General features: G+C 55.5%; 1 long non-coding RNA gene across 1 annotated transcript in view; it reads left to right on the plus strand.

The window, feature by feature from the left end:
* Nucleotides 1-27,500, plus strand: part of LOC138359600 (uncharacterized) — a 31,712-nt gene that overhangs the window by 212 nt on the left and 4,000 nt on the right. The window contains exon 2 of the long non-coding RNA XR_011225971.1: nt 9,381-9,622. This is a non-coding gene — a long non-coding RNA (uncharacterized lncRNA). The remainder of the gene's footprint in view (nt 1-9,380; nt 9,623-27,500) is intronic.

Consider the following 27,500-nt stretch of genomic DNA (forward strand, 5'->3'; position numbering starts at 1 on the left):
TAAACAGAACGTTAATTACAGATGATTTTATCGCCATATTTTTCAAAGAAATACATATTCTTGAAATGTGGTATCAAAGGCCCTGGGGCCAAATTCACGAAAGCACTTACGCAAGCACTTACGAACGTGTGCATCTTTCCTCAATCTTTGACTGCTTTGTTTACATTTATTGAACAGTTTACAAGTATGAAAACTTCCCAATCAACTGTTGGTATTGTTATAAATAGCCTCCTGGCGCTTCGGAGCTCATTAACTGTTTAATAATTGGAAACAAAGCCGCTAAAGATTGAGAAAAGATGTACTGGTTCGTAAGTGCTTTCGTGAATCTGGCCCCTGGCCTCTTTTTGTCCCACTTTGGAGACCTTTCTCTGCACTAACGTCACAGTCCCCCCCCACTCATCACCACTTCTCCACATTCAGTATTTTGAGTACCCATTCCCGCGGCTTGACTTATCTTAAGGTTTACGGCGTGTTCATTACGGTGCCTGGCTGTGGCATCAGTGGCGTACCTGGTGCCACAGCCAGGTGGCGTACCTGGTGCCACAGCCAGGTGGTGTACCTGGTGCCACAGCCAGGTGGTGTACCTGGTGCCACAGCCAGGTTGTGTACCTGGTGCCACAGCCAGGTTGTGTACCTGGTGCCACAGCCAGGTGGCGTACCTGGTGCCACAGCCAGGTTGTGTACCTGGTGCCACAGCCAGGTGGCGTACCTGGTGCCACAGCCAGGTGGTGTACCTGGTGCCACAGCCAGGTGGTGTACCTGGTGCCACAGCCAGGTGGTGTACCTGGTGCCACAGCCAGGTTGTGTACCTGGTGCCACAGCCAGGTTGTGTACCTGGTGCCACAGCCAGGTGGTGTACCTGGTGCCACAGCCAGGTGGTGTACCTGGTGCCACAGCCAGGTGGTGTACCTGGTGCCACAGCCAGGTGGTGTACCTGGTGCCACAGCCAGGTTGTGTACCTGGTGCCACAGCCAGGTGGTGTACCTGGTGCCACAGCCAGGTAGTGTACCTGGTGCCACAGCCAGGTGGTGTACCTGGTGCCACAGCCAGGTGGCGTACCTGGTGCCACAGCCAGGTGGTGTACCTGGTGCCACAGCCAGGTGGTGTACCTGGTGCCACAGCCAGGTGGTGTACCTGGTGCCACAGCCAGGTGGTGTACCTGGTGCCACAGCCAGGTGGTGTACCTGGTTCCACAGCCAGGTGGTGTACCTGGTGCCACAGCCAGGTGGTGTACCTGGTGCCACAGCCAGGTGGTGTACCTGGTGCCACAGCCAGGTGGTGTACCTGGTGCCACAGCCAGGTGGCGTACCTGGTGCCACAGCCAGGTGGTGTACCTGGTGCCACAGCCAGGTGGTGTACCTGGTGCCACAGCCAGGTGGTGTACCTGGTGCCACAGCCAGGTGGTGTACCTGGTGCCACAGCCAGGTGGCGTACCTGGTGCCACAGCCAGGTGGCGTACCTGGTGCCACAGCCAGGTGGCGTACCTGGTGCCACAGCCAGGTGGTGTACCTGGTGCCACAGCCAGGTGGTGTACCTGGTGCCACAGCCAGGTTGTGTACCTGGTGTCACAGCCAGGTGGCGTACCTGGTGCCACAGCCAGGTGGTGTACCTGGTGCCACAGCCAGGTGGTGTACCTGGTGCCACAGCCAGGTGGCGTACCTGGTGCCACAGCCAGGTGGCGTACCTGGTGCCACAGCCAGGTGGTGTACCTGGTGCCACAGCCAGGTGGTGTACCTGGTGCCACAGCCAGGTGGTGTACCTGGTGCCACAGCCAGGTGGTGTACATGGTGCCACAGCCAGGTGGTGTACCTGGTGCCACAGCCAGGTGGTGTACCTGGTGCCACAGCCAGGTGGTGTACCTGGTGCCACAGCCAGGTGGCGTACCTGGTGCCACAGCCAGGTGGCGTACCTGGTGCCACAGCCAGGTGGTGTACCTGGTGCCACAGCCAGGTGGTGTACCTGGTGCCACAGCCAGGTTGTGTACCTGGTGCCACAGCCAGGTTGTGTACCTGGTGCCACAGCCAGGTTGTGTACCTGGTGCCACAGCCAGGTTGTGTACCTGGTGCCACAGCCAGGTTGTGTACCTGGTGCCACAGCTAGGTGGTGTACCTGGTGCCACAGCCAGGTGGTGTACCTGGTGCCACAGCCAGGTTGTGTACCTGGTGCCACAGCCAGGTTGTGTACCTGGTGCCACAGCCAGGTGGTGTACCTGGTGCCACAGCCAGGTGGTGTACCTGGTGCCACAGCCAGGTGGTGTACCTGGTGCCACAGCCAGGTGGTGTACCTGGTGCCACAGCCAGGTGGTGTACCTGGTGCCACAGCCAGGTGGTGTACCTGGTGCCACAGCCAGGTGGTGTACCTGGTGCCACAGCCAGGTGGTGTACCTGGTGCCACAGCCAGGTGGTGTACCTGGTGCCACAGCCAGGTGGCGTACCTGGTGCCACAGCCAGGTGGTGTACCTGGTGCCACAGCCAGGTGGTGTACCTGGTGCCACAGCCAGGTTGTGTACCTGGTGCCACAGCCAGGTTGTGTACCTGGTGCCACAGCCAGGTTGTGTACCTGGTGCCACAGCCAGGTTGTGTACCTGGTGCCACAGCCAGGTTGTGTACCTGGTGCCACAGCCAGGTGGTGTACCTGGTGCCACAGCCAGGTTGTGTACCTGGTGCCACAGCCAGGTTGTGTACCTGGTGCCACAGCTAGGTGGTGTACCTGGTGCCACAGCCAGGTGGCGTACCTGGTGCCACAGCCAGGTGGCGTACCTGGTGCCACAGCCAGGTGGCGCACCTGGTGCCACAGCCAGGTGGCGTACCTGGTGCCACAGCCAGGTGGCGTACCTGGTGCCACAGCCAGGTGGCGTACCTGGTGCCACAGCTAGGTACGCTGTTACTCCACTCCGCCCTCACTTATTCTCACCTGCACCCTTCCTCCACTCCCTACTTCCAACACCACTGCTACTCCCTCCACTCTCACTCCCTGCTCCCTCCACCACCACTCCCTGCTCCCTTCACCACCACTCCCTGCTCCCTCCACCACCACTCCCTAACTCCCTCCACCTCTACTCCCTACACCACGACTCCCTACATATATATATATATATATATATATATATATATATATATATATATATATATATATATATATATATATATATATACGACAATGTCAGACCACGGAGGAAAATTAAACAGGAATTTCCTTAAGTACTTTCCTTTCCATTCATTCCTTCTGAAGATGTATTTAATATACGAAAGTACTTAAGGAAATTCCTGTTTCATTTTCCTCCGTGGTCTGACATTGTCACATTCTTAATCACGTGTTTATTTTCGTGATATACACACACACACACATATATATATATATATAATATATATATATAATATATATATACTGTTTAGGAGAGTTGTGCCTTAAGCATAGACACAGTGTTCTCCCATATTAACAGGGACTTGATGAAAAAACGTAAAAATGACCCCTCACTTGCTCTAGTGCTCTTGGGAGGTGGTGGTCTTTGGAGTGTATAAATACTCCGAAATTACTAATATATATATATATATATATATATATATATATATATATATATATATATATATATATCGTACCTAATAGCCAGAACGCACTTCTCAGCCAACTATGTATGGCTCGATTTGCCTAATAAGCCAAGTTTTCATGAATTAATGTTTTTTCGACTACCTAACCTACCTAACCTAACCTAACTTTTTCGGCTACCTAACCCAACCTAACCTATAAAGATAGGTTAGGTTAGGTTAGGTAGGGTTGGTTAGGTTCGGTCATATATCTACGTTAATTTTAACTCCAATAAAAGAAAATTGACCTCATGCATAATGAAATGGGAAGCTTTATCATTTCATAAGAAAAAAATTAGAGAAAATATATTAATTCAGGAAAACTTGGCTTATTAGGCAAATCAGGCCCTGCGTAGTAGGCTGAGAAGTGCGTTCTGGCTACTAGGTACGACATATATATATACATATATATATATATATATATATATATATATATATATATATATATATATATATATATATGTATATATATATATATATATATATATATGTATATATATATGTCGTACCTAGTAGCCAGAACGCACTTCTCAGCCTACTACGCAGGGCCTGATTTGCCTAATAAGCCAAGTTTTCCTGAATTAATATATTTTCTCTAATTTTTTTCTTATGAAATGATAAAGCTTCCCATTTCATTATGCATGAGGTCAATTTTCTTTTATTGGAGTTAAAATTAACGTAGATATATGACCGAACCTAACCAACCCTACCTAACCTAACCTAACCTATCTTTATAGGTTAGGTTGGGTTAGGTAGCCGATATATATATATATATATATATATATATGAAAACTCACACCCCAGAAGTGACTCGAACCCATACTCCCAGGAGCAACGCAACTGGTAACTACAGGGCGCCTTAATCCACTTGACCATCACGGCCGTCAAAAGGAAGTGATAGCCAAGGCTATTTGAGCCACTTCCCCGACGGCAACTCGGATGGTAATCTTGGGCATAGCATTTCACCAAATCACCTCATTCTTTGGGGCACACGTGATGGTCAAGTGGATTAAGGCGCCCTGTAGTTACCAGTTGCGTTGCTCCTGGGAGTATGGGTTCGAGTCACTTCTGGGGTGTGAGTTTTCATTCGCATATAGTCCTGGGGACCATTCAGGCTTGTTCGCATATATATATATATATATATATATATATATATATATATATATATATATATATATATATATATATATATATATAATCATTGAATATGACTACATATTCTGTGTTGATTATTTCCGTGTTTAGGCTTGTATCCCTCTGACTAGAGCTCTTGCATCTTGGTTTAATTGAAAGAGGATTTCTCCAAATGTCATCTTTGTTCGTAGTAAACTAAAAGTTTAATTTACTGTATAATGTATTTCACTAATTTTAAATTTACATAACGTTTCGAGCCTGCATGGTTCATTCTCAAGTAATGGGACGGTATGTTGTTGTTTTAGACTCTGCTACGGGAACAAAATTTCCACGTAGCACAGGCTATGGTGAGCCCGTAAGTGGAGGCTCTTTTGAGCCATTATCAGTATCAACAGCTGATACTGGAGATGTAGGGATGTGGTCGGTGGATGTGCCAATGAAATCCAAGACCATAGGGCTGGTCAGAACTGTGAACTGAATCGGGACTGTTGCTACAGTTTTAGATTCAGCTACTTGGAACACAAAGTTCCAAGTAGCACGGGCTATGGTGAGCCCGTAGCAGTACAATAATCAGGTGTTGTGGGCGTGACGTTTTGAGCAGTGATGGCACCTTCGTGTTGCCGTGTTGTTGTCACTCTCATGGCAAGTATAGAGAGTGAATATTCACTCTACCTTTGGGAAGAGTGACGTTGGGAGTGCTCGGGAGAACGGGCTGGATTATCTCTATCGTTTTGATGGCCTGGCTGCATAGTACATAGTGTGCCATGATGCAGAGGTTGTGAACTGTAGGAGGGATCTGGAACACTTATAGTGCGTGTATGATGATGTGGAACATTTATAGTGCGTGTATGATGATGTGGAACACTTATAGTGCGTGTATGATGATGTGGAACACTTATAGTGCGTGTATGATGATGTGGAACACTTATAGTGCGTGTATGATGATCTGGAACACTTATAGTGCGTGTATGATGATGTGGAACACTTATAGTGCGTGTATGATGATCTGGAACACTTATAGTGCGTGTATGATGATGTGGAACACTTATAGTGCGTGTATGATGATCTGGAACACTTATAGTGCGTGTATGATGATGTGGAACACTTATAGTGCGTGTATGATGATGTGGAAAACTTATAGTGCGTGTATGATGACCTGACACCCTTGTAGTGCGTGTATGATGATCTGACACCCTTGTAGCGCGTGTATGATGATCTGACACCCTTGTAGCGCGTGTATGATGATCTGACACCCTTGTAGTGCGTGTATGATGATCTGACACCCTTGTAGTGCGTGTATGATGATCTGACACCCTTGTAGCGCGTGTATGATGACCTGACACCCTTGTAGCGCGTGTATGATGATCTGACACCCTTGTAGTGCGTGTATGATGATCTGACACCCTTGTAGTGCGTGTATGATGATCTGACACCCTTGTAGTGCGTGTATGATGATCTGACACCCTTGTAGTGCGTGTATGATGATCTGACACCCTTGTAGTGCGTGTATGATGATCTGACACCCTTGTAGCGCGTGTATGATGACCTGACACCCTTGTAGTGCGTGTATGATGATCTGACACCCTTGTAGCGCGTGTATGATGATCTGGAACACTTATAGTCCGTGTATGATGATCTAGAACACTTATAGTGCGTGTATGATCTGGAACACTTATAGCGCGTGTATGATGATCTGGAACACTTATAGTCCGTGTATGATGATCTGGAACACTTATAGTCCGTGTATGATGATCTGGAACACTTATAGTGCGTGTATGATGATCTGGAACACTTATAGTGCGTGTATGATGATCTAGAACACTTATAGTGCGTGTATGATGATCTAGAACACTTATAGTGCGTGTATGATGATCTAGAACACTTATAGTGCGTGTATGATGATCTGGAACACTTATAGTCCGTGTATGATGATCTGGAACACTTATAGTGCGTGTATGATGATCTAGAACACTTATAGTGCGTGTATGATGATCTAGAACACTTATAGTGCGTGTATGATGATCTAGAACACTTATAGTGCGTGTATGATGATCTAGAACACTTATAGTGCGTGTATGATGATCTAGAACACTTATAGTCCGTGTATGATGATCTGGAACACTTATAGTGCGTGTATGATGATCTAGAACACTTATAGTCCGTGTATGATGATCTGGAACACTTATAGTCCGTGTATGATGATCTAGAACACTTATAGTGCGTGTATGATGATCTGGAACACTTATAGTCCGTGTATGATGATCTGGAACACTTATAATCCGTGTATGATGATCTGGAACACTTATAATCCGTGTATGATGATCTAGAACACTTATAGTGCGTGTATGATGATCTGGAACACTTATAGTCCGTGTATGATGATCTAGAACACTTATAGTGCGTGTATGATGATCTAGAACACTTATAGTGCGTGTATGATGATCTAGAACACTTATAGTGCGTGTATGATGATCTAGAACACTTATAGTGCGTGTATGATGATCTAGAACACTTATAGTGCGTGTATGATGATCTAGAACACTTATAGTCCGTGTATGATGATCTAGAACACTTATAGTGCGTGTATGATGATCTGGAACACTTATAGTGCGTGTATGATGATCTAGAACACTTATAGTGCGTGTATGATGATCTGGAACACTTATAATCCGTGTATGATGATCTGGAACACTTATAGTCCGTGTATGATGATCTGGAACACTTATAGTCCGTGTATGATGATCTAGAACACTTATAGTGCGTGTATGATGATCTAGAACACTTATAGTGCGTGTATGATGATCTGGAACACTTATAGTCCGTGTATGATGATCTAGAACACTTATAGTGCGTGTATGATGATCTGGAACACTTATAGCGCGTGTATGATGATCTGGAACACTTATTATCCGTGTATGATGATCTGGAACACTTATAATCTGTGCCAAGAAGGTTACGTCGATAAGCTGAACAAAGTCAATGGGTAAATTGTATTCATGAGGAAGTCTGCAACACGGCCATTATAGAGCCAGTGTGCGCATGCACATCTCTTCAAGATGGCGGCCAGAGACCGCGGGACCTGGAAGAGAGCGACTGGGAGTGCATAGAGTACTCTACAGGTGATTCACCTGTAGAGTACTCTACAGGTGATAACAAATGACAAGTGAGTTCCAGCGTCCTACCTTGTAATATTTATATATACCAAAGCCGACTCAGTGTATGTCAGTGCGCAAGAGACAGACATCAGCAGGTGTCGGGCGCAGTTGTACCTGACGTGCTGACGTCATAACACACTGGTGGAATTTTAATGAATTTATTTAATTTGTTAAATATTTGTGGAAAGTAAATTTTTTTTAATAAGTTTGATGTGTAAATGGTAAGTAACTACGAAGCTACTAACAAATAGCGTATTATGTAAATCTTAAACGTAACTTAAAAAAGTACTTGAGAATTGTCTGTAGTGTGTAAGTTACAAGAAATATTGCCAATCTTTAACATATTAACATCATACGTCAGGCTGCGAGCAGCCGCGTCCAACAGCCTAGGTTGATCAGTCCGGCAACCAGGAGGCCTGGTCGACGACCGGGCCGCGGGGACGCTAAGCCCCGGAAGCACCTCAAGGTAACCTCAAGGTATTATTCAAATTAGTACTGAAGCTGTGTAAAATTGTTTATGGTATAATTATAGTTTGTTATACTGTAACACGGTGTAATTAATTAAATTAATAATCATATAACAAATAAATAATTAGGGGTGGTAGGAAAAGGCTGTACTAAAATTGTTGGAGTTTATCTTACATATACATTTTATAGTTAACATGTGGGCCTAAGCGGTACTTGCTGTTTAAATATAGACCATTACTGCAGCCTATTAACATTTATAGCAAATTAAGGGAAGATGGAGATGAATTGCAAACTATATTGATGTAAAAGACCATACCTTTTATGCTCTATGCTAAAAGCATGAAAGTTATGCTCTATGCTAAAGGAATGAAAGTTATGCTTTATGCTAAAAGCATGAAGTAATGCTTTATGCTAAAAGCATGGAAGTTATGCTTTTAGAGAGAATAATACAAGGGGATTACCAGCACAAAGTTGTCACGTACGTGACTGAATACTGCAATTGTAATTAATTGTTATCCCCCTTATACCAATCCTTAGAGTGGTAGTGGAAAAGCTAACAGAGGCACATAATAAATAAATGATTTTGGTTGAATATAAATAGCAGCTGCCACGTACGTGCCAATATCCCCTCTACAGTCTACTTAATTTTTATTTAAGACCCACAATTGATGTTTAAATCAGCGTTCATAGATTCTGTAGCCTCATGCACCTAACCTATCGAGAGCGCCAGCCATTAACCCTAAAAGAATATTATATTCATAACTATCATAAAGCGACCTTCAATTTATGTCTACGAATATAAATTTGTTTTGCACTTGTTCAATCCATCCCAAATTGTGAAGGATTTGAATAAGTTGTTCCGTATAATGCCTCTGATTTAAATTCTGTTTGTAAACTTCTGACCATCACCTCCTAACTTAGCGCATTAAAGATAAGAAGTTGTGTTGTGTATTGAATGCCATTAGATGCCGTCTTGAGGCATGGTTAGTGAGCACTGTCTGAGGTCTGCTGCCTGACTAAGATAACTTTCGTTGGCCAGAATTCGAGCCGGGAAAGGAGGCCGGGGCGTAGGAACGATGCCCCCAAGCACTTGGACCATTGGGAATGAAGTAGCGCTCAGTTGATGATAACCGATTTCTCCATCATGACGACAATTGAGAACAAGTTTTGGTGTAAACATCTGCTCGATGCGATAACTAATACATGGGAATTACAAACGTGGAAGGTGTTATCTTACAGTAACCAGCACACACACTGAACCAGACCTGTTGCCGTTATTTGGTAAGTTTTATAATTGCAATAAACATTACAAGTGTTTGTTGGTTTGTGAGAATGTTCCCCCGGGAAGTGTACCCCAGGGTTGTGTGCCCCAGGGTAGTGTACCCCAGGGTTGTGTACCCCAGGGTAGTGTGCCCCAGGGTTGTGTACCCCAGGGTAGTGTGCCCCAGGGTAGTGTGCCCCAGGGATATGTGCCCCAGGGTAGTGTGCCCCAGGGTAGTGTGCCCCTGGGTAGTGTGCCCCTGGGTAGTGTGCCCCTGGGTAGTGTGCCCCTGGGTAGTGTACCCCTGGGTAGTGTGCCCCAGGGTAGTGTGCCCCAGGGTAGTGTGCCCCAGGGTAGTGTGCCCCAGGGTTGTGTACCCCAGGGTTGTGTACCCCAGGGTTGTGTACCCCAGGGTAGTGTACCCCAGGGTTGTGTACCCCAGGGTTGTGTGCCCCAGGGTTGTGTACCCCAGGGTAGTGTGCCCCTGGGTAGTGTGCCCCTGGGTAGTGTGCCCCTGGGTAGTGTGCCCCTGGGTAGTGTGCCCCTGGGTAGTGTGCCCCTGGGTAGTGTACCCCTGGGTAGTGTGCCCCAGGGTAGTGTACCCCTGGGTAGTGTGCCCCTGGGTAGTGTACCCCTGGGTAGTGTGCCCCAGGGTAGTGTGCCCCAGGGTAGTGTGCCCCAGGGTAGTGTGCCCCAGGGTTGTGTACCCCAGGGTTGTGTGCCCCAGGGTTGTGTGCCCCAGGGTAGTGTACCACCTGGGTAGTGTACCCCAGGGTTGTGTACCCCAGGGTAGTGTACCCCAGGGTAGTGTGCCCCAGGGTTGTGTACCCCAGGGTAGTGTACCCCAGGGTAGTGTACCCCAGGGTAGTGTGCCCCAGGGTAGTGTACCCCTGGGTTGTGTACCCCAGGGTAGTGTGCCCCAGGGTTGTGTACCCCAGGGTTGTGTACCCCCGGGTTGTGTACCCCAGGGTTGTGTACCCCAGGGTAGTGTACCCCAGGGTTGTGTACCCCAGGGTTGTGTGCCCCTGGGTAGTGTACCCCAGGGTAGTGTGCCCCAGGGTAGTGTACCCCAGGGTTGTGTACCCCAGGGTTGTGTACCCCAGGGTTGTGTACCCCAGGGTAGTGTGCCCCAGGGTTGTGTACCCGAGGGTAGTGTGCCCCAGGGTTGTGTACCCCAGGGTTGTGTGCCCCAGGGTTGTGTACCCCAGGGTTGTGTGCCCCAGGGTTGTGTACCCCAGGGTTGTGTGCCCCAGGGTAGTGTGCCCCAGGGTTGTGTACCCCAGGGTTGTGTACCCCAGGGTTGTGTACCCCAGGGTTGTGTGCCCCAGGGTAGTGTGCCCCAGGGTTGTGTGCCCCAGGGTTGTGTACCCCTGGGTAGTGTGCCCCAGGGTAGTGTGCCCCAGGGTTGTGTACCCCAGGGTTGTGTACCCCAGGGTAGTGTACCCCAGAGTTGTGTACCCCAGGGTTGTGTACCCCAGGGTTGTGTGCCCCAGGGTAGTGTGCCCCAGGGTAGTGTGCCCCAGGGTTGTGTACCCCAGGGTAGTGTACCCCAGGGTAGTGTGCCCCAGGGTAGTGTGCCCCAGGGTAGTGTACCCCAGGGTTGTGTACCCCAGGGTAGTGTACCCCAGGGTAGTGTACCCCAGGGTAGTGTGCCCCAGGGTAGTGTTCCCCAGGGTAGTGTGCCCCAGGGTAGTGTACCCCAGGGTAGTGTGCCCCAGGGTTGTGTACCCCAGGGTAGTGTACCCCAGGGTTGTGTACCCCAGGGTAGTGTGCCCCAGGGTAGTGTGCCCCAGGGTAGTGTGCCCCTGGGTAGTGTGCCCCAGGGTAGTGTGCCCCAGGGTAGTGTACCCCTGGGTAGTGTGCCCCAGGGTAGTGTGCCCCAGGGTAGTGTGCCCCAGGGTTGTGTACCCCAGGGTTGTGTACCCCAGGGTAGTGTACCCCAGGGTAGTGTGCCCCAGGGTAGTGTGCCCCAGGGTTGTGTACCCCAGGGTTGTGTACCCCAGGGTTGTGTACCCCAGGGTAGTGTGCCCCAGGGTTGTGTGCCCCAGGGTAGTGTACCCCTGGGTAGTGTGCCCCAGGGTTGTGTACCCCAGGGTTGTGTACCCCAGGGTTGTGTACCCCAGGGTTGTGTACCCCTGGGTTGTGTACCCCTGGGTTGTGTACCCCAGGGTTGTGTACCCCAGGGTAGTGTGCCCCAGGGTAGTGTGCCCCAGGGTAGTGTGCCCCAGGGTAGTGTGCCCCAGGGTTGTGTACCCCAGGGTTGTGTACCCCAGGGTTGTGTACCCCAGGGTAGTGTGCCCCTGGGTAGTGTGCCCCTGGGTAGTGTGCCCCTGGGTAGTGTACCCCTGGGTAGTGTGCCCCTGGGTAGTGTGCCCCTGGGTAGTGTGCCCCAGGGTAGTGTACCCCAGGGTAGTGTGCCCCAGGGTAGTGTGCCCCAGGGTAGTGTGCCCCAGGGTAGTGTACCCCAGGGTAGTGTGCCCCAGGGTAGTGTGCCCCAGGGTAGTGTACCCCAGGGTAGTGTGCCCCAGGGTAGTGTGCCCCAGGGTAGTGTGCCCCAGGGTAGTGTGCCCCAGGGTAGTGTACCCCAGGGTAGTGTACCCCAGGGTAGTGTGCCCCAGGGTTGTGTGCCCCAGGGTAGTGTGCCCCAGGGTTGTGTGCCCCAGGGTTGTGTGCCCCAGGGTTGTGTACCCCAGGGTAGTGTACCCCAGGGTAGTGTGCCCCAGGGTAGTGTACCCCAGGGTTGTGTACCCCAGGGTTGTGTACCCCAGGGTTGTGTACCCCAGGGTTGTGTACCCCAGGGTAGTGTGCCCCAGGGTAGTGTGCCCCTGGGTAGTGTGCCCCTGGGTAGTGTGCCCCAGGGTAGTGTGCCCCAGGGTAGTGTACCCCTGGGTAGTGTACCCCAGGGTAGTGTGCCCCAGGGTAGTGTACCCCAGGGTTGTGTACCCCAGGGTTGTGTACCCCAGGGTAGTGTGCCCCAGGGTAGTGTACCCCAGGGTAGTGTACCCCAGGGTTGTGTACCCCAGGGTTGTGTACCCCAAGGTAGTGTACCCCAGGGTTGTGTACCCCAGGGTAGTGTACCCCAGGGTAGTGTGCCCCAGGGTAGTGTGCCCCAGGGTAGTGTACCCCAGGGTAGTGTGCCCCAGGGTAGTGTACCCCAGGGTTGTGTACCCCAGGGTTGTGTACCCCAGGGTAGTGTACCCCAGGGTAGTGTACCCCAGGGTAGTGTACCCCAGGGTTGTGTACCCCAGGGTTGTGTACCCCAGGGTTGTGTACCCCAGGGTTGTGTACCCCAGGGTAGTGTGCCCCAGGGTAGTGTACCCCAGGGTTGTGTACCCCAGGGTTGTGTACCCCAGGGTAGTGTACCCCAGGGTTGTGTACCCCAGGGTAGTGTGCCCCAAGGTAGAGTACCCCAGGGTTGTGTACCCCAGGGTTGTGTACCCCAGGGTTGTGTACCCCAGGGTAGTGTACCCCAGGGTAGTGTGCCCCAGGGTAGTGTGCCCCAGGGTTGTGTACCCCAGGGTAGTGTACCCCAGGGTAGTGTACCCCAGGGTAGTGTACCCCAGGGTAGTGTGCCCCAGGGTAGTGTGCCCCAGGGTTGTGTACCCCAGGGTTGTGTACCCCAGGGTTGTGTACCCCAGGGTAGTGTGCCCCAGGGTTGTGTGCCCCAGGGTAGTGTACCCCTGGGTAGTGTGCCCCAGGGTTGTGTACCCCAGGGTTGTGTACCCCAGGGTTGTGTACCCCAGGGTTGTGTACCCCTGGGTTGTGTACCCCTGGGTTGTGTACCCCAGGGTTGTGTACCCCAGGGTAGTGTACCCCAGGGTAGTGTGCCCCAGGGTAGTGTGCCCCAGGGTAGTGTGCCCCAGGGTTGTGTACCCCAGGGTTGTGTACCCCAGGGTTGTGTACCCCAGGGTAGTGTGCCCCTGGGTAGTGTGCCCCTGGGTAGTGTGCCCCTGGGTAGTGTGCCCCTGGGTAGTGTACCCCTGGGTAGTGTGCCCCTGGGTAGTGTGCCCCTGGGTAGTGTGCCCCAGGGTAGTGTACCCCAGGGTAGTGTGCCCCAGGGTAGTGTGCCCCAGGGTAGTGTGCCCCAGGGTAGTGTACCCCAGGGTAGTGTGCCCCAGGGTAGTGTGCCCCAGGGTAGTGTACCCCAGGGTAGTGTGCCCCAGGGTAGTGTGCCCCAGGGTAGTGTGCCCCAGGGTAGTGTGCCCCAGGGTAGTGTACCCCAGGGTAGTGTACCCCAGGGTAGTGTGCCCCAGGGTTGTGTGCCCCAGGGTAGTGTGCCCCAGGGTTGTGTGCCCCAGGGTTGTGTGCCCCAGGGTTGTGTACCCCAGGGTAGTGTACCCCAGGGTAGTGTGCCCCAGGGTAGTGTACCCCAGGGTTGTGTACCCCAGGGTTGTGTACCCCAGGGTTGTGTACCCCAGGGTTGTGTACCCCAGGGTAGTGTGCCCCAGGGTAGTGTGCCCCTGGGTAGTGTGCCCCAGGGTAGTGAACCCCAGGGTTGTGTACCCCAGGGTAGTGTACCCCAGGGTAGTGTACCCCAGGGTAGTGTGCCCCAGGGTAGTGTTCCCCAGGGTTGTGTACCCCAGGGTTGTGTACCCCAGGGTAGTGTGCCCCAGGGTAGTGTGCCCCTGGGTAGTGTACCACAGGGTAGTGTACCCCAGGGTTGTGTACCCCAGGGTTGTGTACCCCAGGTAGTGTGCCCCAGGGTAGTGTGCCCCTGGGTAGTGTGCCCCAGGGTAGTGTGCCCCAGGGTAGTGTACCCCTGGGTAGTGTACCCCAGGGTAGTGTGCCCCAGGGTAGTGTGCCCCAGGGTAGTGTACCCCAGGGTAGTGTGCCCCAGGGTTGTGTACCCCAGGGTTGTGTACCCCAGGGTTGTGTACCCCAGGGTTGTGTGCCCCAGGGTTGTGTGCCCCAGGGTTGTGTACCCCAGGGTAGTGTGCCCCTGGGTAGTGTGCCCCTGGGTAGTGTGCCCCTGGGTAGTGTACCCCTAGGTAGTGTGCCCCAGGGTAGTGTGCCCCAGGGTAGTGTGCCCCAGGGTAGTGTGCCCCTGGGTAGTGTACCCCTGGGTAGTGTGCCCCAGGGTAGTTTGCCCCAGGGTAGTGTACCCCAGGGTAGTGTGCCCCAGGGTAGTGTGCCCCAGGGTAGTGTACCCCAGGGTAGTGTGCCCCAGGGTAGTGTGCGCCAGGGTAGTATACCCCAGGGTAGTGTGCCCCAGGGTAGTGTGCCCCAGGGTTGTGTGCCCCAGGGTTGTGTACCCCAGGGTAGTGTGCCCCAGGGTAGTGTGCCCCAGGGTAGTGTACCCCAGGGTAGTGTGCCCCAGGGTTGTGTACCCCAGGGTTGTGTACCCCAGGGTTGTGTACCCCAGGGTTGTGTGCCCCAGGGTTGTGTGCCCCAGGGTTGTGTACCCCAGGGTAGTGTGCCCCTGGGTAGTGTGCCCCTGGGTAGTGTGCCCCTGGGTAGTGTGCCCCTGGGTAGTGTACCCCTGGGTAGTGTGCCCCAGGGTAGTGTGCCCCAGGGTAGTGTGCCCCAGGGTAGTGTGCCCCTGGGTAGTGTGCCCCAGGGTAGTGTGCCCCAGGGTAGTGTACCCCAGGGTAGTGTGCCCCAGGGTAGTGTGCCCCAGGGTAGTGTACCCCAGGGTAGTGTGCCCCAGGGTAGTGTGCCCCAGGGTAGTATACCCCAGGGTAGTGTACCCCAGGGTAGGGTGCCCCAGGGTTGTGTGCCCCAGGGTTGTGTACCCCAGGGTAGTGTGCCCCAGGGTAGTGTGCCCCTGGGTAGTGTGCCCCTGGGTAGTGTACCCCTGGGTAGTGTGCCCCAGGGTAGTGTGCCCCAGGGTAGTGTGCCCCAGGGTAGTGTGCCCCAGGGTAGTGTACCCCAGGGTAGTGTGCCCCAGGGTAGTGTGCCCCAGTGTAGTGTGCCCCAGGGTAGTGTACCCCAGGGTAGTGTACCCCAGGGTAGTGTGCCCCAGGGTTGTGTGCCCCAGGGTAGTGTACCCCAGGGTTGTGTACCCCAGGGTTGTGTACCCCAGGGTAGTGTACCCCAGGGTAGTGTGCCCCTGGGTAGTGTGCCCCTGGGTAGTGTACCCCTGGGTAGTGTGCCCCAGGGTAGTGTGCCCCAGGGTTGTGTACCCCAGGGTTGTGTACCCCAGGGTTGTGTACCCCAGGGTTGTGTGCCCCAGGGTTGTGTACCCCAGGGTAGTGTGCCCCTGGGTAGTGTGCCCCTGGGTAGTGTGCCCCTGGGTAGTGTGCCCCTGGGTAGTGTGCCCCTGGGTAGTGTACCCCTGGGTAGTGTACCCCTGGGTAGTGTACCCCAGGGTAGTGTGCCCCAGGGTAGTGTGCCCCAGGGTAGTGTACCCCAGGGTAGTGTGCCCCAGGGTAGTGTGCCCCAGGGTAGTGTACACCAGGGTAGTGTGCCCCTGGGTAGTGTGCCCCTGGGTAGTGTGCCCCAGGGTAGTGTGCCCCTGGGTAGTGTGCCCCTGGGTAGTGTACCCCTGGGTAGTGTGCCCCAGGGTAGTGTGCCCCAGGGTAGTGTGCCCCAGGGTAGTGTGCCCCAGGGTAGTGTACCCCTGGGTAGTGTGCCCCAGGGTAGTGTGCCCCAGGGTAGTGTGCACCAGGGTAGTGTGCCCCAGGGTAGTGTACCCCAGGGTAGTGTGCCCCAGGGTAGTGTGCCCCAGGGTAGTGTGCCCCAGGGTAGTGTACCCCAGGGTAGTGTGCCCCAGGTTAGTGTGCCCCAGGGTAGTGTACCCCAGGGTAGTGTGCCCCAGGGTTGTGTACCCCAGGGTAGTGTGCCATAGGGTAGTGTACCCCAGGGTAGTGTGCCCCAGGGTAGTGTGCCCCAGGGTAGTGTACCCCAGGGTTGTGTACCCCAGGGTTGTGTGCCCCAGGGTTGTGTACCCCAGGGTAGTGTGCCCCAGGGTAGTGTGCCCCAGGGTTGTGTGCCCCAGGGTAGTGTGCCCCAGGGTTGTGTACCCCAGGGTTGTGTACCCCTGGGTAGTGTGTCCCTGGGTAGTGTGCCCCAGGGTAGTGTGCCCCAGGGTTGTGTACCCCAGGGTAGAGTGCCCCAGGGTAGTGTACCTCAGGGTAGTGTGCCCCTGGGTAGTGTACCCCAGGGTAGTGTGCCCCAGGGTAGTGTGCCCCTGGGTAGTGTGCCCCAAGGTAGTGTGCCCCAGGGTAGTGTGCCCCAGGGTAGTGTACCCCAGGGTAGTGTGCCCCAGGGTAGTGTGCCCCTGGGTAGTGTGTCCCAGGGTAGTGTGCCCCTGGGTAGTGTGCCCCATGGTAGTGTGCCCCAGGGTTGTGTACCCCAGGGTTGTGTACCCTAGGGTTGTGTACCCCAGGGTAGTGTGCCCCAGGGTTGTGTGCCCCAGGGTAGTGTGCCCCAGGGTAGTGTGCCTCAGGGTAGTGTGCCCCAGGGTAGTGTGCCCCTGGGTAGTGTACCCCAGGGTAGTGTGCCCCAGGGTAGTGTGCTCCAGGGTAGTGTACCCCAGGGTAGTGTACCCCAGGGTAGTGTGCCCCAGGGTAGTGTACCCCAGCTGGGTAGTAACACCATACAAAAGGTTAGTGTACCTCAGGGTAGTGTACCCCAGGGTAGTGTACCCCAGGGTAGTGTACCCCAGGGTAGTGTGCCCCAGGGTAGTGTGCCCCAGGGTAGTGTGCCCCAGGGTAGTGTGCCCCAGGGTAGTGTACCCCAGGGTTGTGTACCCCAGGGTTGTGTACCCCAGGGTTGTGTACCCCAGGGTAGTGTGCCCCTGGGTAGTATGCCCCAGGGTAGTGTGCCCCAGGGTAGTGTACCCCAGGGTAGTGTACCCCAGGGTAGTGTGCCCCAGGGTAGTGTGCCCCAGGGTAGTGTACCCCAGGGTTGTGCACCCCAGGGTAGTGTGCCCCAGGGTAGTGTGCCCCAGGGTAGTGTACCCCAGGGTAGTGTACCCCAGGGTAGTGTACCCCAGGGTAGTGTACCCCAGGGTAGTGTGCCCCAGGGTAGTGTGCCCCAGGGTAGTGTGCCCCAGGGTAGTGTACCCCAGGGTAGTGTGCCCCAGGGTAGTGTGCCCCAGGGTAGTGTGCCCCAGGGTAGTGTGCCCCAGGGTAGTGTGCCCCAGGGTAGTGTACCCCAGGGTAGTGTACCCCTGGGTAGTGTGCCCCAGGGTAGTGTGCCCCAGGGTAGTGTGCCCCAGGGTAGTGTACCCCAGGGTAGTGTGCCCCAGGGTAGTGTGCCCCAGGGTAGTGTGCCCCAGGGTAGTTTACCCCAGGGTAGTGTGCCCCAGGGTAGTGTGCCCCAGGGTAGTGTACCCCAGGGTAGTGTGCCCCAGGGTTGTGTACCCCAGGGTAGTGTGCCCCAGGGTATTGTACCCCAGGGTAGTGTGCCCCAGGGTAGTGTGCCCCAGGGTAGTGTACCCCAGGGTTGTGTACCCCAGGGTTGTGTGCCCCAGGGTTGTGTACCCCAGGGTAGTGTGCCCCAGGGTAGTGTGCCCCAGGGTTGTGTACCCCAGGGTAGTGTGCCCCAGGGTTGTGTACCCCAGGGTTGTGTACCCCTGGGTAGTGTGCCCCTGGGTAGTGTGCCCCAGGGTAGTGTGCCCCAGGGTTGTGTACCCCAGGGTAGTGTGCCCCAGGGTAGTGTACCTCAGGGTAGTGTGCCCCTGGGTAGTGTACCCCAGGGTAGTGTGCCCCAGGGTAGTGTGCCCCTGGGTAGTGTGCCCCTGGGTAGTGTACCCCTGGGTAGTGTGCCCCAGGGTAGTGTGCCCCAGGGTAGTGTGCCCCAGGGTAGTGTGCCCCAGGGTAGTGTGCCCCAGGGTAGTGTGCCCCAGGGTAGTGTGCCCCAGGGTAGTGTGCCCCAGGGTAGTGTACCCCAGGGTAGTGTACCCCAGGGTAGTGTGCCCCAGGGTAGTGTGCCCCAGGGTAGTGTACCCCAGGGTAGTGTGCCCCAGGGTAGTGTGCCCCAGTGTAGTGTGCCCCAGGGTAGTGTACCCCAGGGTAGTGTACCCCAGGGTAGTGTGCCCCAGGGTTGTGTGCCCCAGGGTAGTGTACCCCAGGGTTGTGTACCCCAGGGTTGTGTACCCCAGGGTAGTGTACCCCAGGGTAGTGTGCCCCTGGGTAGTGTGCCCCTGGGTAGTGTACCCCTGGGTAGTGTGCCCCAGGGTAGTGTGCCCCAGGGTTGTGTACCCCAGGGTTGTGTACCCCAGGGTTGTGTACCCCAGGGTTGTGTGCCCCAGGGTTGTGTACCCCAGGGTAGTGTGCCCCTGGGTAGTGTGCCCCTGGGTAGTGTGCCCCTGGGTAGTGTGCCCCTGGGTAGTGTGCCCCTGGGTAGTGTACCCCTGGGTAGTGTACCCCTGGGTAGTGTACCCCAGGGTAGTGTGCCCCAGGGTAGTGTGCCCCAGGGTAGTGTACCCCAGGGTAGTGTGCCCCAGGGTAGTGTGCCCCAGGGTAGTGTACACCAGGGTAGTGTGCCCCTGGGTAGTGTGCCCCTGGGTAGTGTGCCCCAGGGTAGTGTGCCCCTGGGTAGTGTGCCCCTGGGTAGTGTACCCCTGGGTAGTGTGCCCCAGGGTAGTGTGCCCCAGGGTAGTGTGCCCCAGGGTAGTGTGCCCCAGGGTAGTGTACCCCTGGGTAGTGTGCCCCAGGGTAGTGTGCCCCAGGGTAGTGTGCACCAGGGTAGTGTGCCCCAGGGTAGTGTACCCCAGGGTAGTGTGCCCCAGGGTAGTGTGCCCCAGGGTAGTGTGCCCCAGGGTAGTGTACCCCAGGGTAGTGTGCCCCAGGTTAGTGTGCCCCAGGGTAGTGTACCCCAGGGTAGTGTGCCCCAGGGTTGTGTACCCCAGGGTAGTGTGCCATAGGGTAGTGTACCCCAGGGTAGTGTGCCCCAGGGTAGTGTGCCCCAGGGTAGTGTACCCCAGGGTTGTGTACCCCAGGGTTGTGTGCCCCAGGGTTGTGTACCCCAGGGTAGTGTGCCCCAGGGTAGTGTGCCCCAGGGTTGTGTGCCCCAGGGTAGTGTGCCCCAGGGTTGTGTACCCCAGGGTTGTGTACCCCTGGGTAGTGTGTCCCTGGGTAGTGTGCCCCAGGGTAGTGTGCCCCAGGGTTGTGTACCCCAGGGTAGAGTGCCCCAGGGTAGTGTACCTCAGGGTAGTGTGCCCCTGGGTAGTGTACCCCAGGGTAGTGTGCCCCAGGGTAGTGTGCCCCTGGGTAGTGTGCCCCAAGGTAGTGTGCCCCAGGGTAGTGTGCCCCAGGGTAGTGTACCCCAGGGTAGTGTGCCCCAGGGTAGTGTGCCCCTGGGTAGTGTGTCCCAGGGTAGTGTGCCCCTGGGTAGTGTGCCCCATGGTAGTGTGCCCCAGGGTTGTGTACCCCAGGGTTGTGTACCCTAGGGTTGTGTACCCCAGGGTAGTGTGCCCCAGGGTTGTGTGCCCCAGGGTAGTGTGCCCCAGGGTAGTGTGCCTCAGGGTAGTGTGCCCCAGGGTAGTGTGCCCCTGGGTAGTGTACCCCAGGGTAGTGTGCCCCAGGGTAGTGTGCTCCAGGGTAGTGTACCCCAGGGTAGTGTACCCCAGGGTAGTGTGCCCCAGGGTAGTGTACCCCAGCTGGGTAGTAACACCATACAAAAGGTTAGTGTACCTCAGGGTAGTGTACCCCAGGGTAGTGTACCCCAGGGTAGTGTACCCCAGGGTAGTGTGCCCCAGGGTAGTGTGCCCCAGGGTAGTGTGGCCCAGGGTAGTGTGCCCCAGGGTAGTGTACCCCAGGGTTGTGTACCCCAGGGTTGTGTACCCCAGGGTTGTGTACCCCAGGGTAGTGTGCCCCTGGGTAGTATGCCCCAGGGTAGTGTGCCCCAGGGTAGTGTACCCCAGGGTAGTGTACCCCAGGGTAGTGTGCCCCAGGGTAGTGTGCCCCAGGGTAGTGTACCCCAGGGTTGTGCACCCCAGGGTAGTGTGCCCCAGGGTAGTGTGCCCCAGGGTAGTGTACCCCAGGGTAGTGTACCCCAGGGTAGTGTACCCCAGGGTAGTGTACCCCAGGGTAGTGTGCCCCAGGGTAGTGTGCCCCAGGGTAGTGTGCCCCAGGGTAGTGTACCCCAGGGTAGTGTGCCCCAGGGTAGTGTGCCCCAGGGTAGTGTGCCCCAGGGTAGTGTGCCCCAGGGTAGTGTGCCCCAGGGTAGTGTACCCCAGGGTAGTGTACCCCTGGGTAGTGTGCCCCAGGGTAGTGTGCCCCAGGGTAGTGTGCCCCAGGGTAGTGTACCCCAGGGTAGTGTGCCCCAGGGTAGTGTGCCCCAGGGTAGTGTGCCCCAGGGTAGTTTACCCCAGGGTAGTGTGCCCCAGGGTAGTGTGCCCCAGGGTAGTGTACCCCAGGGTAGTGTGCCCCAGGGTTGTGTACCCCAGGGTAGTGTGCCCCAGGGTATTGTACCCCAGGGTAGTGTGCCCCAGGGTAGTGTGCCCCAGGGTAGTGTACCCCAGGGTTGTGTACCCCAGGGTTGTGTGCCCCAGGGTTGTGTACCCCAGGGTAGTGTGCCCCAGGGTAGTGTGCCCCAGGGTTGTGTACCCCAGGGTAGTGTGCCCCAGGGTTGTGTACCCCAGGGTTGTGTACCCCTGGGTAGTGTGCCCCTGGGTAGTGTGCCCCAGGGTAGTGTGCCCCAGGGTTGTGTACCCCAGGGTAGTGTGCCCCAGGGTAGTGTACCTCAGGGTAGTGTGCCCCTGGGTAGTGTACCCCAGGGTAGTGTGCCCCAGGGTAGTGTGCCCCTGGGTAGTGTGCCCCTGGGTAGTGTACCCCTGGGTAGTGTGCCCCAGGGTAGTGTGCCCCAGGGTAGTGTGCCCCAGGGTAGTGTGCCCCAGGGTAGTGTGCCCCAGGGTAGTGTGCCCCAGGGTAGTGTGCCCCAGGGTAGTGTGCCCCAGGGTAGTGTACCCCAGGGTAGTGTACCCCAGGGTAGTGTGCCCCAGGGTTGTGTGCCCCAGGGTAGTGTACCACAGGGTTGTGTACCCCAGGGTTGTGTACCCCAGGGTAGTGTACCCCAGGGTAGTGTGCCCCTGGGTAGTGTGCCCCTGGGTAGTGTACCCCTGGGTAGTGTACCCCAGGGTTGTGTACCCCAGGGTTGTGTACCCCAGGGTAGTGTGCCCCTGGGTAGTGTGCCCCTGGGTAGTGTACCCCTGGGTAGTGTACCCCAGGGTAGTGTGCCCCAGGGTAGTGTGCCCCAGGGTTGTGTACCCCAGGGTTGTGTACCCCAGGGTTGTGTACCCCAGGGTTGTGTGCCCCAGGGTTGTGTACCCCAGGGTAGTGTGCCCCTGGGTAGTGTGCCCCTGGGTAGTGTGCCCCTGGGTAGTGTGCCCCTGGGTAGTGTACCCCTGGGTAGTTTGCCCCAGGGTAGTGTGCCCCAGGGTAGTGTGCCCCAGGGTAGTGTACCCCAGGGTAGTGTGCCCCAGGGTAGTGTGCCCCAGGGTAGTGTGCCCCAGGGTAGTGTACCCCAGGGTAGTGTGCCCCTGGGTAGTGTGCCCCTGGGTAGTGTACCCCAGGGTAGTGTTCCCCTGTGTAGTGTGCCCCTGTGTAGTGTGCCCCTGGGTAGTGTGCCCCAGGGTAGTGTGCCCCAGGGTAGTGTGCCCCAGGGTAGTGTGCCCCAGGGTAGTGTGCCCCAGGGTAGTGTGCCCCAGGGTAGTGTGCCCCAGGGTAGTGTACCCCTGGGTAGTGTGCCCCAGGGTAGTGTGCCCCAGGGTAGTGTGCCCCAGGGTAGTGTGCCCCAGGGTAGTGTGCCCCAGGGTAGTGTGCCCCAGGGTAGTGTGCCCCAGGGTAGTGTACCCCAGGGTAGTGTGCCCCAGGGTAGTGTGCCCCAGGGTAGTGTACCCCAGGGTAGTGTGCCCCAGGGTTGTGTACCCCAGGGTAGTGTGCCCCAGGGTAGTGTACCCCAGGGTAGTGTGCCCCAGGGTAGTGTGCCCCAGGGTAGTGTACCCCAGGGTTGTGTACCCCAGGGTTGTGTGCCCCAGGGTTGTGTACCCCAGGGTAGTGTGCCCCAGGGTAGTGTGCCCCAGGGTTGTGTACCCCAGGATTGTGTACCCAGGGTTGTGTACCCCTGGGTAGTGTGCCCCTGGGTAGTGTGCCCCAGGTTAGTGTGCCCCAGGGTTGTGTACCCCAGGGTAGTGTGCCCCAGGGTAGTGTACCTCAGGGTAGTGTGCCCCTGGGTAGTGTACCCCAGGGTAGTGTGCCCCAGGGTAGTGTGCCCCTGGGTAGTGTGCCCCAAGGTAGTGTGCCCCAGGGTAGTGTGCCCCAGGGTAGTGTACCCCAGGGTAGTGTACCCCAGGGTAGTGTGCCCCAGGGTAGTGTGCCCCTGGGTAGTGTACCCCAGGGTAGTGTGCCCCAGGGTAGTGTGCCCCTGGGTAGTGTGCCCCATGGTAGTGTGCCCCAGGGTTGTGTACCCCAGGGTTGTGTACCCTAGGGTTGTGTACCCCAGGGTAGTGTGCCCCAGGGTTGTGTGCCCCAGGGTAGTGTGCCCCAGGGTAGTGTGCCTCAGGGTAGTGTGCCCCAGGGTAGTGTGCCCCAGGGTAGTGTACCCCAGGGTAGTGTGCCCCAGGGTAGTGTGCCCCAGGGTAGTGTACCCCAGGGTAGTGTACCCCAGGGTAGTGTGCCCCAGGGTAGTGTACCCCAGCTGGGTAGTAACACCATACAAAAGGTTAGTGTACCTCAGGGTAGTGTACCCCAGGGTAGTGTACCCCAGGGTAGTGTACCCCAGGGTAGTGTGCCCCAGGGTAGTGTGCCCCAGGGTAGTGTGCCCCAGGGTAGTGTGCCCCAGGGTAGTGTACCCCAGGGTTGTGTACCCCAGGGTTGTGTACCCCAGGGTTGTGTGCCCCTGGGTAGTATGCTTCAGGGTAGTGTGCCCCAGGGTAGTGTACCCCAGGGTAGTGTGCCCCAGGGTAGTGTGCCCCAGGGTAGTGTACCCCAGGGTTGTGTACCCCAGGGTAGTGTGCCCCAGGGTAGTGTGCCCCAGGGTAGTGTACCCCAGGGTAGTGTACCCCAGGGTAGTGTACCCCAGGGTAGTGTACCCCAGGGTAGTGTGCCCCAGGGTAGTGTGCCCCAGGGTAGTGTACCCCAGGGTAGTGTGCCCCAGGGTAGTGTACCCCAGGGTAGTGTGCCCCAGGGTAGTGTGCCCCAGGGTAGTGTGCCCCAGGGTAGTGTGCCCCAGGGTAGTGTACCCCAGGGTAGTGTACCCCAGGGTAGTGTGCCCCAGGGTAGTGTGCCCCAGGGTAGTGTACCCCAGGGTTGTGTACCCCAGGGTTGTGTGCCCCAGGGATATGTGCCCCAGGGTAGTGTGCCCCAGGGTAGTGTGCCCCAGGGTAGTGTGCCCCAGGGTAGTGTACCCCAGGGTAGTGTGCCCCAGGGTAGTGTGCCCCAGGGTAGTGTGCCCCAGGGTAGTGTGCCCCAGGGTAGTGTGCCCCAGGGTAGTGTACCCCAGGGTAGTGTGCCCCAGGGTAGTGTGCCCCAGGGTAGTGTGCCCCAGGGTAGTGTGCCCCAGGGTAGTGTACCCCAGGGTAGTGTACCCCAGGGTAGTGTGCCCCAGGGTAGTGTGCCCCAGGGTAGTGTACCCCAGGGTTGTGTGCCCCAGGGTAGTGTACCCCAGGGTAGTGTGCCCCAGGGTAGTGTACCCCAGGGTAGTGTGCCCCAGGGTAGTGTGCCCCAGGGTAGTGTGCCCCAGGGTAGTGTACCCCAGCTGGGTAGTAACACCATACAAAAGGTTAGTGTACCTCAGGGTAGTGTACCCCAGGGTAGTGTACCCCAGGGTAGTGTGCCCCAGGGTAGTGTACCCCAGGGTAGTGTACCCCAGGGTAGTGTACCCCAGGGTAGTGTGCCCCAGGGTAGTGTACCCCAGGGTAGTGTACCCCAGGGTAGTGTACCCCAGGGTAGTGTGCCCCAGGGTAGTGTACCCCAGCTGGGTAGTAACACCATACAAAAGGTTAGTGTACCTCAGGGTAGTGTACCCCAGGGTAGTGTACCCCAGGGTAGTGTGCCCCAGGGTAGTGTACCCCAGGGTAGTGTGCCCCAGGGTAGTGTACCCCAGGGTAGTGTGCCCCAGGGTAGTGTACCCCAGGGTAGTGTACCCCAGGGTAGTGTACCCCAGGGTAGTGTGCCCCAGGGTAGTGTACCCTAGGGTAGTGTACCCCAGGGTAGTGTGCCCCAGGGTAGTGTACCCCAGCTGGGTAGTAACACCATACAAAAGGTTAGTGTACCTCAGGGTAGTGTACCCCAGGGTAGTGTACCCCAGGGTAGTGTGCCCCAGGGTAGTGTACCCCAGGGTAGTGTGCCCCAGGGTAGTGTACCCCAGGGTAGTGTGCCCCAGGGTAGTGTACCCCAGGGTAGTGTACCCCAGGGTAGTGTGCCCCAGGGTAGTGTACCCCAGAGTAGTGTGCCCCAGGGTAGTGTACCCCAGGGTAGTGTGCCCCAGGGTAGTGTACCCCAGGGTAGTGTGCCCCAGGGTAGTGTGCCCCAGGGTTGTGTACCTCAGGGTAGTGTACCCCAGGGTTGTGTACCCCAGGGTTGTGTACCCCAGGGTAGTGTACCCCAGGGTAGTGTGCCCCAGGGTAGTGTGCCCCAGGGTTGTGTACCTCAGGGTAGTGTACCCCAGGGTTGTGTACCCCAGGGTAGAGTACCCCAGGGTTGTTTACCTCAGGGTAGTGTACCCCAGGGTAGTGTGCCCCAGGGTAGTGTGCCCCAGGGTAGTGTGCCCCAGGGTAGTGTACCCCAGGGTAGTGTACTCCAGGGTAGTGTACCCCAGCTGGGTAGTAACACCATACAAAAGGTTATTGTACCTCAGGGTAGTGTACACCATGGTGGCGGTGTGGCCTGGGGGCGGCGTGGGGACAAAGGGTGGTGTGGGAGGAACATGTGCGTCTGCTCGACCAGTTCTCACGCCTGGCCAGCTGGTGGCTGCCAGGGAGGCGTGTTGTCACTCGGGGCAGATATGATAGGAGTGCTGTAGATAAGCAAACTGTCTTCCTACATATAATGTCGCTTTTCGCTCGTATGCGTTACATAAGGCGAAAAAATTGTCGTACTAGAAAGTGGAAGCGGCTGGCGAAAGTGACGTACTGTCCCGTTTTCTGTTTTGGGTCCTCTGGTAGGTTAGGAGAAGGCCACTTTAAATTATCCGTTTTCTTGTCGTTTTGAAACCTTTGAAGGACGGGCTGAGATAAGAGATAATGTGATAAAATATTCACGAGAAGGGCAACACCTGGGGCGCCGGCAGACTCCACAACATTTAACAAACGTTGTGTGTTCCCTGGGGGTATTACGTCACTGGTGTACTCATTCAAGTACCCGTCCTCGATACCGTTGATTCAACGGTGAATTGACGTCATTTCCCCTCCCATATGTTTTCCAGGTCCGTTCGCAGGGTTGGGTAAGCGTCATATTTGAAGTGGGTTTTTGCCTATCCATTAGCGTTCATAACTATAATCCACCTGACCTATTGAGACTAATGCTCATTTATTCCCGGCAACCGTCAATATTGCGGTGCTTTATTAAACAAAAGAACTCCGGAATTTTACCGTTGTGATCAATAGTATTAATATTCTGGGACTTTAAGTGAGAGGACAGCTTACTTAAAGCAGGATAGGTAAAGAAGTGGATCGATGAGTAAGATAACGTTGAGTAGCCAGCCTCACGGGTCAGTCTTCAGCTCCTGGGCCCCCGGTAAGCTCAGGTACTCAGTAGCACTCCAGGTTGCAACTCTTTTACCATGTCGTGGCATAGTCGACTAAGGCGCATCTGGGATCATCCCAGTGTAGGTTCGAACCCTCATCACGGCCCTTGTGGATTTGTTAATTTGATATATCACGCTATTGTGGTTTGTGTGCATACTCAGCTCACCACTGAGTGCCGTATGGGACTATAATTAGGGGATAAAAACAGACAGGAGACTCGCCTGATGCTCCTGCAACTCTGGTGTTTTGGTTGTATTTATTAGTTACCATGGAAACCGGTTAGATACAATGGGAGCCAGTTAGTTACCATGGGAGACGGTTAGATACCACGAGAGACGGTTAGATACCACGAGAGACGGTTAGATACCACGGAAGACGGTTAGATACCACGGAAGACGGTTAGATACCACGAGAGACGGTTAGATACCACGAGAGACGGTTAGATACTATAGGAGCCAATTAGTTACCATGGGAGACGGTTAGATACCACGAGAGAGGGGTTAGTTACCATAGGAGCCAGTTAGTTACCATGGGAAATTGTTAGATACCATGGGAGACGGTTGTGCCGCCATCAACTGCTTGCCCTGAGGCTGTGATGGAGACATTTTGACGTAGGAGCGCCACAAGCCCGACACAGGTGGACCTGCGACGTGGGAATGTCGCCCGAGCGAGAATATCCTCTACCGACCGGCTCCTTTTCCAAGCCAACATTGGCGGTGCCTGGGAGACCCTGCCAGGCTGGGTGGTCCTTGTAGGTGTTCGTTACCCAAGTCCTTAATCCGCCGAGTTCATCCCTGAGAACTTGAATCCAATCCTTAATATACAAGGTGGAAAGAGTTAGTCTGCCCTTACTGCTCCGTCCTCGTGTACCCGTTTAGTAGGGTCTGCCTGTCTGTGTGGCCAACCGTCCTCTGAGCGGCGTCCTGTAGTATCTTTTCTGAGCATCCTCTGCGTCCGAAAGGATGCCACATGTCTGACAGTGCCTCTTGTAATCTGTTACTGTCACTAACAATCCTTTTAAGACGGATAGCCTAAGAGTACTATACTACCTACTATAGTAGATAGCCAAGGAGTACTACCTACTGTAGTAGGGAGTCCTACTCCCTACTCAAGGAAACAGCATTTTCTTTGATTCTTCTTCTATCCCTCTTGTTTTACCCTGTCATCCTCTTGTACACTTCAGTCATGTCGCCCCTAACTCATCATGTCACCCCTAACTCATCATGTCACCCCTAACTCATCATGTCACCCCTAACTCATCATGT

The sequence above is a fragment of the Procambarus clarkii genome, chromosome 92 (genome assembly GCF_040958095.1).
Source record: "Procambarus clarkii isolate CNS0578487 chromosome 92, FALCON_Pclarkii_2.0, whole genome shotgun sequence".
In the NCBI taxonomy this organism is placed as follows: Eukaryota; Metazoa; Arthropoda; class Malacostraca; order Decapoda; family Cambaridae; genus Procambarus; species Procambarus clarkii.